Source organism: Anolis carolinensis, chromosome 3 (genome assembly GCF_035594765.1).
Source record: "Anolis carolinensis isolate JA03-04 chromosome 3, rAnoCar3.1.pri, whole genome shotgun sequence".
Lineage (NCBI taxonomy): Eukaryota > Metazoa > Chordata > Lepidosauria > Squamata > Dactyloidae > Anolis > Anolis carolinensis.
In genome coordinates this window covers 44,513,612-44,527,901 of record NC_085843.1, presented here as the reverse complement: position 1 = coordinate 44,527,901, position 14,290 = coordinate 44,513,612, and the positions used below count along the sequence as shown (strand labels likewise).

Sequence of the window (14,290 nt, the reverse complement as noted above, 5' to 3'; positions counted from 1 at the left end):
GCTTCCTCTTTAGCTTCTCTTTGCTTTTCCTATCAGGAGTCAGGTGTACACTCCACTCCTCTGGGCTCTGTCTCTCTCCGCTACCCAATACTGCCAACACAGAGACCCACAGAGTCCTACTGTATGTAGCTCTGAAACATGTGATGGGCTCCAGGGGACTCTGTGTCAGCAGCGCAGAGGAGCAGGGAAAAGATGCTTCATCTGATGAGGCCATCAGGCTGGGGAAGTTGCTGAGAACAGATGGTCTCTAACTCCACCTCTGGCCCTTCCAGCAACTCCTCACCTTCACTCTCAGAGCTGACCAGGACAGATCTGGGGGAAGTGTAACATAGAAACACTAGAATCGCTAGAGGACCTAGGAAATTCCTAGAGAGATTTGTTTTCCCTTGGTGCAGGCAAGTGAACCTTGGATATTGATTATGTTAATCTGATGTCATTGAATGGTCTGATGTCATTGAATGTTTAAGAACCTACTGATCAATACAGAGCAGACACACAGTGTAGTTCAGTTTTAAAGGCCTAAATGAAGACATTAGGAAGCCAAATTTTCAAGTGGCACTAATTATACTAACATTTTCTAGGGGGTTGGGGAGAAAGTCCACATGAAACTCCATAGGGCCGTATGAAGCCTATGAGCTACATAATTCCCATCTCTATAATCAGTAATAGAGCATATTTGGTGGGAACATAAGAGAGAGCTTTCTTGATGGCTACCCCTGAGTTATGGAACTCCCTTCCTAGGGAAGTCAGAATGTCCCCCTTCCTCTTGACTTTCTGGTGGCAGGCTAAAACTTTTTCATTTAAGCATACTTTTGAAGCAGAATATTTTTAAGAATGAGTTAGGGAGTGCTGCATCATGCAGTGAATTGTTTTTAACATTATTTTAGTTATACCTTTAATGTGATTTTAAACTAAATAGTTTTAATAAGTGTAACATTTAATTCTATTTTAATATTTATATTTTGTATAATGGTATAGTTTTTAAGAATGTGAGTTGCTTTGAGTCTCAGTCCTGGGAGAAAAGCAGGGTTTATTTATTGATAATGAATAAAAATTAACAACAATAATTAATGATAATGATAATGATAATAATGAATTTATTACCTGCCTCTCTCTGTTGCTTGAGGTGGGATAGAACATCATTAAAACAATTCATATGCACTTTGTACCTTGTAGCATATTAATACCTTTAACTCTTTTCACTATAGAAATCTATGCAGATTTTCAGTCCACAACAGATGTTCCCCTTTCACTTTGATGCTTCAGCCAAGTGAAGTGCACCACATATTATTTACATGTTATGAATGAATATATTCTCCATCCATTGTAACCATTCATGCAGTTTTTTAAAAAAACTATGAGCCAACTAATGTAAAAATGTAATGGACTTATGGATGAATTCATGCAAAACTAATATGGATGCCTCTGTAATGCTATCTAACTTGAAAAGCAATGTGACTATTCTCAAAATATACATGTGTGGTGACATCTGCAACTAAAGTGAGCAAAGAACATTTTTGCAAATATGGCAGATATTTGATGGTTTCTTTTGGAGCATATTTTCAATCAAACTCCTGCATTTTCTGGAGTACCATGCAGGTTGGAACGCAACAACCATTGGATTCTACATTTTTTTGAATTCACAGTTCCATTCTTGTCTTTGAAAATGTACCAAAATCTATGTAAGAATACAAATCCAAGGAAAAAATACATTTAAAATACATGTTTTGTATAAAAGTGCACCTAGGTATGATATTTAAATGTGCAAATACATCTTATGTTTGTTTATTCATATATAATAAAGCACAGACATTGTTTATTTACATAACAGTGCTCATCAGCACAGAGAAAAGGGGATAATCATGCCTATGTTTCCACCACTACTCTTCCAGCAGGCTGCAGAGTATTGTATAAACTCCTAGCCATCATGGACGTCCTGTGCTAAAATCAGCGGAGACACTAATGCAATCAAGAAGGTGAGAAATTGGCTTCCTCTTTCTTTCTGGTGATCTAGGTGTGTCTGCTGATGTCCCACAATGTCCAGGAGCTCTGTGGCTGTCTGGAAGCAGAAATGGCAACATGGAAGATGAGGTGATGGTACAGTGGGACCGTGCAGACTCCAATCCACAGTTTTGTTTGGTTCAGGAGGATGCATGTGACCATTTCCAGGGCCCAGAATTACCAGTCACTCTAGACATGATCTAAGAAACTGTTTCCTCAAAAGATGGCAATGACCTAGCATGTATGTATGGGAAAGCATGGTCACTTCAAACATGTCTGAAATCTTTTATTTTTTTCAATATCTTTGAAATGGGATTCTTTCTTCTTCTTCTTCTTCTTGTATTAATTTTTATTGTTTTCCAAAATTGTGAGCCACAAACATAGACATAGACTTGAACAGACCAAACAAAAGTAAAAACATAAACACTAACAAGGACTGTGATAGGCCGGGGAGGGGGTTGGGGATAAGAGAAAATAGGGGTGGAGGAGACTTGGGAGGGAGGGAAATGGAGGGAGGTAAGGTAAGGTAGGGGTTGGGATGTGGAAAAAACATATAATGTACATGGTGTGAAAAAAAAGAAAAAAGAAAAAAGTAAGAAATAGAATTGTATGATTAAAAAGAAAAGAAAAGAAAAGAAAAGAAAAGAAAAAGAAATATAAAGGATATATATATTAATATCCCTTATTATGGTGAATGGAAAGAAAAGAAAAATAGTAGTGATAATAAAAAGACTTCCATCCGTTTGCATGGGGTGAGAGTGTATAAAGTTCATTTCATCTCAAGTCAATTTTTCTGTATTATCGCAGGTGTTGCCTTCTTTCTCATATCGGAGTTGTTCTTCTTCTCAGAATTCTTCTGTTGTGCCTTTAAATTAGAATTTTAAATTTCTTCTCCTTTAGATAACTCTTAACAGGTTCCCAATTCGTTTGCTTTTTTGGTCTGCCCTGATCGTTAGATAATAAATATGTTAATTTGTCTATATTCATAATTTCTAGTACTTTGTTTATCCAAGAGTCAATTTCTGGGGTTCCTTTCTCTCTCCGTTGTCTGGCATAAATCATTCTGGCAGCTGTTGCTAGGTAATAGAATAAAGTTTCTTTGTTCTTATCATTTTCCATATCCATCATACCTAGAAGGAAGTATTTAGGGTCTAATTTAATCTTAATTTGCAGTCATTTTTGTATCTCTTGGTGGATTTCTTTCCAAAATGTTTTTGCTTTCCCACAAGTCCACCAATTGTGGAAGAAGGTCCCTTCCTGTTCCCCGCATTTCCAACATTTATTTGATGAATTTTTGTAAAATTTTGATATTTTTTGTGGGGTTAGATACCACCTATAAAACATTTTTATCCAATTCTCTTTCATATCTGCTGCATAGGTGAATTTTAGCCTATAATTCCATGCTTTCTCCCATTCATTTATTTTAATTGGTTTCCCTAAATTTTGGGCCCATTTGACCATACAGTCTTTTATTAGATCCGCTTCTAATAGCTTTTTATAAATTTTAGTAATAATTTTGTTTTCTAATTGCATAATTTTATCTCAGAATGATTCAGTCTCCTCAAAACCCAATTTTCTATCTATATTGAAGTAGTCTTTCAATTGCATATATTGGAACCAGCCAATGTTTTTAAATTTTTGGCAGATTTCTTCCTGATTTTTAAGACCGTAATTACCTTTTTATTTTCTTAAGACATATTTGTATCTTGGCCAAATTTCTCCTCTTAACTTTCTCCTTTGAAACGCTTCCACGGGAGATATCCATAGGGGCGTTTTTGTGTAGAGTTTCCCTTTGTATTTTCCCACACCTTAATTAGGGAAGCATGGATGAAATTGTTCCTGAAACCCTTTTCTGTTGTTCTCTTTGCATACCAAATGTAGGCATGCCATCCTTTCCTTGGGTTGGCTCCCTCTAAAGTTAATAATTAAATGGGATCCTTTCTTCAATGGGATTCTTTCTTTCTGCATTTACCCAGAACTGAACTCTAGAAAGAGAGTTTGCACAACATATAAGACTTATAAGAAGATTTTTGCTGGATCATACGATACACCTATGGAGTTCTGTGATATACTCCATCATCCTAATTCACATGTGACTCTTGGGAAGTCTACAATAGGACACAAGACCTTTCTTGTGCTGTTCCCCTTCAATTGGTACTCAAAAAACATTTGAGTAAGCTCTAATACTTAGAATAGTACAACAAGTAGCCTTTTACCTTCTATGGAGGTGTCCAATCTCTTTTGAATACCCTGAAGACAATGGTGTAATTATTTTTTTTAAAAAAAAAAACCAATGTCCTCTAATTAGTTTTATGGGATAAACCCAAGTTATAATAAATAAGAGGCTTATTGGATGTGTAAAGGGGACAGGTCTTTATATCTATATCTAAATCCATAATAAAAGCGAAAACCTGTATGTGTGTATGCAGTACACGTATCCGCTCACACAGACAGCCTCTGGCTTCCACAAACAGGCTATACTTCTCACTCCGGAGAAACCAGCAAGTCACTTCTTTGCACTGACATTGCGGTTACAGCGAGCACCATGAACATGTAGGCCAAACCCTGCCAATGTCCTCCCCAAGCACTACGGCCCACCCCCAAGGAATGCTTTCATTTGGGGACCATTTCAGCCTAAATTTAGCTTTTTCTTCCACCACAGGCAGGCACCCCAAGGTTCTCCATTGCTACGAAATTTGCATGACCCCGCCTACTGCCCTTGCACCACAGGCAGGCATCCCAGGGTTCTCCATTTCTGTGGAGTTTGCATGACCCCGCCTACTGCCCTTTCCTTTCAAATCTGTCTGCATAACAAACAGAGCAAAACTGAGCTGCAACTACATTTACTGGAGGAGTTTGGGGGATTGATGCCACATAGTGGAAGTTGTAGTTCAGCCCGCACAGAGTCACAGCACTGTGACTCCTACTGGGGAATGTAAAGGAGTTATAGTTCACCTACACCCAGAACACTATGAACCCAAACAATTATGCCTCTAGACCAAACTTGCCATGCATACCTGATATGCCCAGATTTCAAAACTGGGGGGTTTGGAGGGCAATTGGCCTGGACATTTGGAAGTCGTAGGTACTGGGATTTATAGTTCACCTGCAATGAATGACCACTCCGAACCCCACCGATGATGGACCAGGACCAAACTTGCCACACAGAGCCCCCATAACCAATAGAACATATTGGACAAGTTTGGGGAAAAGGGAGTTATAGTTCACCTGCATCCAGAGAAACAGTGACCCCCACCGACAATGCACCAGGACCACACTTCTCACAGAGAATCCTCATGACCAACTGAACATACTGCAGGTGTTTTTGGAAATGGACCTTTATTTTGGGAGTTGTAGTTCACCTGCATCCAAAGATCACTGAACCCAGCCAATGACAGATCTGGACCAAACTTGGCACACAGACTGAACATTGCCTGCTGTGGATACTGACAGATGTTTTTGGGCAATTGTCCCGGGACTCTGGGAGTTGTAGTCATTCACCCCCATCCAGAGTACTGCAACCAGGCGATGACCAGCCAATGACAGATCTGGACCACTTGCTACACAGGCCCCAAAATGGCCAACTTTTCATACTGGCAGGGTTTGCGGAGGATTGAGCCACGATTCTGGGAATTGTAGTTCACCCACTCCAAACACAATACATAACATTGAAAGACAAATAATACCATTCTCAAATGACCCGGGCACCGCCGGGTCCCCAAGCTAGTATATATATATATATATATATATATATATATATATATATATACTCCATGATTCTATGAATCTCAGTCATCCATGTCTTTGTCAAATCATCTAAACAAAATAGCTCCATATCTTCTATTTTTTCTTTATAGACCACCTGTTTCAATCCTACTAACAGTTTGAATACCTTTACTGTGCTTCTTGTCAGCTTTCCACTATCCACAAATTCCACACAACTAAATGCAGCTCTTAAATTTTTATCTTTTGGAATCTATTTGATGGATAGCTCGGTTCCCCTGCCCACTTTTTTAAAAACACCTGTCTGAAAAAGCCCAAAAAACAGTTTCTGTAAGAGAATGCCCTTGAAAGTCAGGAGTACTAAAACGTGACAGCAATTTTCCTATACCCTATCCTTTAAAACAGGGAAACAGATTGTAGGTTTTCAGTCTGATTTACCAGGATTGGCAGAAACTCTAATTTTGTCATGGCCCTTTCTCTCAAAGACAGATTTCAGATTTCAACAACTATTACTTTACAGTGGAAACAACAAAGCATGGAGTGGACAGAAAGACAAACTCAAAAACTCATAGGCAGTGATGCCACACTAAGAGATTTCTCTATATGCTGCTAGTGTCAGAGGGATTATTCCCTCATCAAAGGGGAGGGGTGTGATTAGATTTCAAAGGTCCATTTATTCTAATTAATTGCCATGGATCTAGTATATGTCATTTTGGGATGTACAGCGTAGAAAGGAGCATTTAGAATTCCCAACTTTTTTATTTTGTGTCAAAAGCATTGCCTAATAAATAAATTTAAAAGTGATGAAATAAAGGAAATCACAAGCAGCTAAATAGTTTTAGACCAAAAGCAGGCAACAGGGACCACATTGTCCGTAGCTTTAAACAACTCCTCCTCCGTACATGAGTCAGGACATTGTGGGCAAGCATACATATGCGGAGTTGTTTGTTCTGCTCCACAGTCACACAAGGTGGAGGATTCTTCCAGGTAGTGCCATCTTGCCAGGTTGTCTTTTGATCTGCCCACTCCGCTTCTGAGTCTGTTTAGGGACTTCCAAGTTGCCCATTCTTGGTTTGCCCCTGGAGGAAGACCCTCTTGGGGGGCCATCCAGTTAGAATTGCCAGGTTTAGCTGCCCAGAGAGACACCCTTGCTGCTGCTGGAGGAACATCAAGAGGAGTGGTGGTTCTCATGAAGCCCTTCCTTGATTTGAGTCTGGTGGGAGGAGGCTGATAGTCATGCAGTGGGTGGCTTTCACAATGTTCGACCTTATTTCTCTCACAGTTAGCAGCAACTTCCTGTCGCACATCAGGAGGGGCAGTGCCAGCTAACTTGTAGAGTTTATCAACAGGTGTAGGTTTAAGGCATCCTATGATTATTCTGCATGTTTCGTTTAGTGCTATGTCCACCTACTTCACATGGGCATATCAAGGAAGGGCTTCATGAGAACCACCACTCCTCTTGATGTTCCTCCAGCAACAGCAAGGGTGTCCCTCTGGGCAGCTAAACCTGGCAATTCTAACTGGATGGCCCCCCATGAGGGTCTTCCTCCAGGGGCAAACCAAGAATGGGCAACTTGGAAGTCCCTGAACAGACTCAGAAGTGGAGTGGGCAGATCAAAAGACAACTTGGCAAGGTGGCACTACCTGGAGGAATCCTCCACCTTGTGTGACTGTGGAGCAGAACAAACAACTCCGCATATGTATGCTTGCCCACAATGTCCTGCCTCATGCACGGAGGAGGAGTTGTTTAAAGCTACGGACAATGCGGTTGGTGTTGCCCGTTTTTGGTCTAAAACTATTTAGTTGCTTGTGATTTCCTTTTTTTAAAATGTATTTGTTATTCAATGCTTTTGACACGAAATAAACCTATCAGATAAATGCCCGTCTTGAAATTCCACAACCTAGAATTTAATTTATCAAAGCTGTATTCTTCTAGTCATTTACGTATAATCAGAGTTGGATGAAAATTTCATTGAGCTCTTTTATTTGTGTCAAGAATGTAACAATATCTACAGATTTATTCATAAACATGGTGAGTAAATGTGGGAGAAAAGCGATTTATCCATCCAGGTGGAGGGCTTTGAATACTTTGCTCTTAAAACCTGGCTTTGAATCCCTGTGCATTCAGCCATGTTTGTGATGTTGAATTAGGAGTGCTGACTATTTTCCCCCCTGACAGCTACATTTCCATCTATAACAGCTACATAGCAAACAGGTGCAACCTGGTCTTTCTCAAGATAGGAATAACTGCACTTCTTATATTTGGCTTGTAAAGATGGGGGAGAATTTTATTTCAGAATGAGGCCTCTGAAAAAGGAATGTAGAAAAATATGAAGCTGGCTGATTTACCTGAAGCAATTGAAGTCGGTGTGATTTATTTCTGGGAAGACATATATAGAATTGCACTGCAAATGTCTATGGAAAGACACACAATGCTAGAATTCTCATTGCTGTCTAGTATTGTTATTTTAATATATATATATGTGTGTGTGTGTGTGTAAAAATCATTTCAGTTCTTTCACTTTTCCCTTCAAAATTTTCCATCCTAAGAAAGAAATCAAAAGAAAGAAATTCAAAATGACCTTAACAGATTAGAGAACTGGGTCAAAACTAACACAATGAATTTCAACAAGGACAAATGTAAGATACTACACTAAGGCAGAAAAAATGAAATGCAAAAATACAGAATGGGTGACGCCTGGCTTGACAACATTACATGTAAAAAAGATCTTGGAGGCTTTGTGGATAACAGGTTGAACATTATTAAACAATGTGATGCTGCAGCTAAAAAAGCCAATGGGATTTTGGGCTGCATCAGAAAGAATATAGTGTTTAGATTAGTGGTTCTCAACCTGTGGGTCCCCAGACTTCTACTCTCAGAAATCCTAACAGCTGGTAACCTGGTTGGGATTTCTGAAGTTGTAGGCCCAAACACCTGGGGATCCACAGGTTGAGAACTCTTTTCTGCTTTGGTCAAACCTCACCTGGGATACTGTGTCCAATTCTGGACACCACAATTTAAAAGAGAAATTAACCAGCTGGAATGTGTCTATAGGAGGGTAACTAAAATGATCAAAGGTTCATATCCTTTGAGGAGCATCTTAAGGACCTTGGGATGATTAGCATCTGTTATTAAACAAGATTGATTCAGCACACATTTTTTAAGGCAATACAAAACTTGAATACATCACACAATTATATCACACAATTCTGTACACTCAAATTTCCTGTTACTTTACATATGCCTGAGATTTATTAGAAAACTAATGTTTTCATAATGTTATAATGTTTCACATTTCTTGAAATATTGTATTTCAGGAAATGCAGTCTAGTTTATACATTGGCAGAGTACGCAATGTAACAGTATCATCTATGCAAATAAATCATGTGAGAATCACATTTTAAAATTCATCATCAATATAGCAATATAGCAGTCAGATTTGATACATTTGATATATTTTTGTTGTTAATTTCCCCCACTAATTGCAGTTGGGTGAAAGCATTTTCAAACATGTCCATACAATTGCTTATCCTCAATTGACATTCAATTGCATTTAATAATATTGTACAACCCGTGTCCACACAGATATGTTCTAAGCCCCCCTACGGATACATGAAACTGTGAACCCTATATGCTGAATGTACTTGGGCCAGAAGCAGACCATAGAATTTCACTGGAGGACCTAGAGAGGCCCACAAATACTTCTGGAAGAGGGGTGTAAATATTTTTAGACATATGAATAAGTGAAACTGTGGATTTTCTATCATTGGATAAGGAAATCATACTGTAGTCATGTGTAGACAGTGGGAAAGTTCCTTTTTGAAACTGCAGAAACCAGAATCCCCTACAAGGTTCCTGGTATATTACATATGCCAGAGAGTCCATAAAAAGTCAAGTTTTTAGTACCCATGCTATTAATCCAAAAAGTTTTACGTTTTTCCAAACTCTGTTCCAAGTGAGCATTTGTATCCGAAACATAATGAGGTCATGAGAATTGGAGACCATTTGGAATGGGGTTGGGGTCTTTTCTAAACATTTACTAGGAAGGCACTAAGAAAAGGAAAGAGAAAATGTTGATAAATGTTATAACTTCCAAATCTTCAATGGCTTCTTAATAAGCAAATGTGGCTTGTTCCCATGTATTTTGTGTGTGTTTCAAATATCCAGATATTCCACTCTCATATTTTGTCTCCTGTAATAAACAAGGAATTTGCTCAGTGCCTTTGGTAAGATTGTTGGATTTTCTTCAGCCACATCTTTCCAGATGTGGGATGAAACAGTGATTCTTTCTTGATGGAAGACAACTTATTATTCACAGATGATGAACAAACATCACATTCTGTAAAATAAAGGATGCCTTGTAGTTCAGAGTTCATTTTGATAGATGTTCTTCAGCTGTTTAGGAATCTGAAGTTGAACCTGGGAGAAAGCAAGACTTAGGTTCGTGCTATTATATGTGTTTTAGTATTTCTTTTTTTAACCCTCAGCTCATCTTTTTGCAAGGGAAGAGTTGCTATTAAGTAAAGTGATTACAAAAAGTATGGAGCAGAAATTTAACCCCCTTGTCCCCTCATTGTATTTTGGGGCACTCCTTTGAAAATATTACTTGGATTAGATTGGAAGGAAATACTTGTTCCAACCATTAGAATCATTTGTGCTTTATGGTGCCAACTGAGCATGAAAATGGCACTGGTCACCACTCAGTGCCTGTAATGATGACAGCCAGAGTGATGAAGCGACATGAGAGAGAGGAGGGGAGAGAGAAAGGAGGAATTGGTCCCTTTCACTTTACCTCTTCAATTACCTCATTATTCTGGCTAACATCACTCCAGCCACTGAGCAATTAACCCTGCCATTTTTGTACATGGTGGGCACTGCAAAGCCCAAAATGACATGGCAAATTAGATGCCACCCCTGTCCCTGGGTTGTCTGAGCCTGGGCAAAGCAGGATAGTGGCAGCTACTTTCAAAGAGGAAGCTCCAGAGTATGCCGTGACCTTTTAAAATGTGGGACAAGGACATATTACAGCAAATAGGCCCCATATGTTAAGTGGGTGCTATGGAGTTGATTCACCCCAAATAAATCTATCTGGCCCATGTAGATGGGCCCAGTGCACCCACCCCCATAATGATCTTATGCATTATCACATGCCTAACTAAATTTTGGCAATTTAAAAACCATGAATGTTAGATGCAAAGACACATTTAATGCTGCACTGTGTTCAGCCCTTAGAAAAGCATCAAATGTTGTTAGACTTATTCAAGTGAGCAGGATAGGGCCTGGGGCCCTTTCAGACTGCTATCATTCCACTGCCATGGCTGAATCCTATACAATTTTGGACTTTGTAGTTTGGGGAGGCATTACAGAGCTCCAGCCTATGACATGGTGCAACATAGAAAAATGCTGCATAAAGTCTACCATATCACGTGTTCTTATTAATTGTGGGTCTGCACCCCATGAGCTGCCAGTCAGTTTCCGCAGGATGTTATTGCGTGCAGCTACTTTGTGCTTGGTGTTCATGCAGTGTTTCCTATATGTTAATGTTCGATCTAAGGTGACACCAAGATATTTAGGATGGAAACAGTGTTCGAGCTCTTGGCCTTCCCAAGTAACTTTCAGTTTCCTGTTGGCTTCACGGTTACGTAGGTGGAAAGCACACACTTGTGTCTTGGCAGGGTTAGGCTTCAGGTGGTTCTCTTTGTAGTAGCTGGAGAGATCTTTCAAGGCATTAGTGAGTTGCTTTCCAACTGTCATCAGCATATATAAAACTCTTTGTAAGTGGTGGTTGTGGCTGATCGTTCGTGAAGATGTTAAATAAGGTCGGGGCAATAACGCTGCCTTGGGGTAAACCATTCTTTTGCCTCCCCCATCTGCTTTTCCTGCCCTGAAACTCCACATAGAAGCTGCGGTTTTCTAGGAGGGTCTGGACAGTTTTTGTAAAATCAAAGTCCCGGATGATATGGTAGACTTTATGCAGCATTTTTCTATGTTGCACCGTGTCATAGACTGCCGTAAGGTCCACAAAAACTGTTCCCGTAATGCAGCCTTTCTCATAGCCTTCCTCGATATGCTCAGTCAGATGAAGAATTTGACCTGTACAGTTTTTCCTTGGTCTGAAACCTGCTTGTTGTGGAATAAGCTTGGATTCGATAACAGATCCTAGTCGATTTAATAGCACCCTCTCATAGACTTTATATAGATGACATGAGGAGGAGATTGGTCGATAGTTCCTGGCATTGGAGGCATCTTTCCCAGGTTTTAAAATGGCAATGATCCTAGTTTTTCTCCATGCTCTGGGAATCTGTTTGTGTGCTAAGCATGATCTGATAGGTCTGGTTCATACATGTTATCTGAAGCTATTTCACACATATTTGTGTTTTAAGAGTATATCTGAAATATTAAATGTGAACACAGGCAATGTTTGCATCCCTAAGGACAAATATGGAAAAACTGTGTTCTACTAAGTGTTGAGCAATTTAATGACTGTTCAACAATTTCCATTGGGTCATAGATTTCCCAACCTTGAAGGACACTCTTTGGGAAGTCATAATTGGTGCAGTTGTTTGATATATGCTTAATCGGATTCTAACTTCTGCATTTGCATAATATATGAAATTATCATTTAGCTATATAATCAACTGCTTGTTTCCAGGCGTTTGATATATATTTGTAGCAGTCCAGCTTGGAGTGGTTCAGTGAGAGATCTGTACTTTAACAGTTGAGGTTTCTGATTCCAGTGGCAACATAAACAGATGTCTTAGCCAAGTAAGACACAGTGTGACATCAGATGTAGATCATGTCATCCTTGCCTGGTACAAAATGGAACACCATGTGCATTGTAATTAGTGGATTGGCTTTTGGGAGAAAATAGTGGTGTGGATGGCTCACCAGCACAGCTTCTATTGGACGTGTGCTTGGGCATCGCAGCTGGCAGTCTCATATTGTTCCTATTGAGGCATTTTGTGAAAATGTCAGTCTAGCCTTGATCGGTATCTCTCCTAAGTGTTATTGATGAATGTTCTTCAGAAGGGCTTGGAGACCTGCCTACAAGTTATCAATATTCAACTCAATGTCAACATAAAGTCTAGAATACATCTCACCACTTCATTAGCTACAGTGATATAATATGAATGGGGGATTTTGTTAAAGCTCCCTCTTTAAGAAAACCTGACCTAGGACTTTATCCCATGGGGGTGGGAGGATCATATTACCGTGGTGTTTAGTCCTGTAGTGTTGCAAAGCACATAGTTCCATTTGCCATTCCTTATCACATGTTGCTCTTTCTTGTCTTTTCTCCCAAAATAATCCATTTTCAAATTCATCACACCAGCGAGTGCAGTTCCTGTCCACTCTTTTTAAGGAAAAGCTTGGGGGGGGGGGGACTCTAGGGATACCAGGGTTTTTCCCTCCCTCCCATCCTGCTACTCTGGAGGAGAAGGGAGGCACTGATTTATTATGTTGGCAGTAGAGAAATGTCTTGAAATTCAGATCTCCAAATGAGAGAGAGATGGAGGAAGGGAGCAAAGTGGAGAAAGTAGGCAGTTCCTTTGAAGTGTTTCTTGTGCTGTGTTTGCAGAACCCAGTGGAATTCACCCATTGCAATTGTACCCTTGTACAGCTGGGAGGTGGGAGAACAGGCTTTGCTGGGGTGTCTCTTGGATCACAAAGCTTTTATTTAGGTAAAAGAATTTACCAAAGCTCATGCTCCCTCTTTCTTTCTGATTTCAATTTACAGCCCCCCAACTCCTCACACAAAAGCACCGCAATGTGGGGAACTTATTTGTGAAGCTTAAAGAACTCAGCAAAAACTGATCAATTCCTAACTTCCTGACCTCCATTTACATGGGGAAAGAGACAGGAAAAGCATTGCGAAGGAACAATGAAAACGACAACACTCTGGGGACACTGGCTTTTCCTCTGATCTCAGTACTCTCCATTGCAGAAGTCCAGAATTTAAAAAGCTAGCAAAATAGACAGAAAAAATAAAGATATTATGAAATTTTGGAATTTTGAATGATTTTAAAAAATTAAATTAATTACTATGCCAGGCTCATGAAGCATGATTTTGGGAGAGAAATGTCAAGGCTTGGTAAGGGACTGACCACAGGAACTCCCCTTACTCCCCGTCACAGAAGCAATTCAACCTGGGCTATTTTGATAGTTTCTATCCCACTGAGCCTCTGGTGGTGCAGCAGATTAAACCACTGAGCTGCAGAACTTGCTGACTGAAAGGTTAGCGGTTCAAATCTGGGGAGCAGATTGAGCCTCCACTGTTAGCCCCAGCTTCTGCCAACTGAGCAGTTCAAAAACATGCAAATGTGAATAGATCAATAGGTACCACCCCGGCGGGAAGGTAACGGCACTCCATGCAATCATGCCACCCACATGACCTTGGAGGTGTCTAAGGACAATGCCAGCTCTTTGGCTTAGAATTGGAGATGAGCACCAACCCACAGAGTCAGACACGACTAGACTTAATGTCAAAGGGAAACCTTTACCTTTACCTAACCCACGTTTTGAAGTATTTTCTCCAGTTATATCCTGGTTTCTGGGTCCAGAAAACAA

The 14,290-nt window shown here is 39.9% G+C and overlaps 1 long non-coding RNA gene across 1 annotated transcript; it reads left to right on the top strand.

Moving 5' to 3' along the window:
* Nucleotides 1–1,897: 1,897 nt before the first annotated feature.
* LOC134297386 (uncharacterized) lies at nt 1,898–13,728 on the top strand. Its single transcript, XR_010004111.1, has 2 exons — nt 1,898–1,976; nt 13,461–13,728. It is a non-coding gene; the product is annotated as an uncharacterized LOC134297386 (long non-coding RNA).
* Nucleotides 13,729–14,290: the final 562 nt, after the last annotated feature.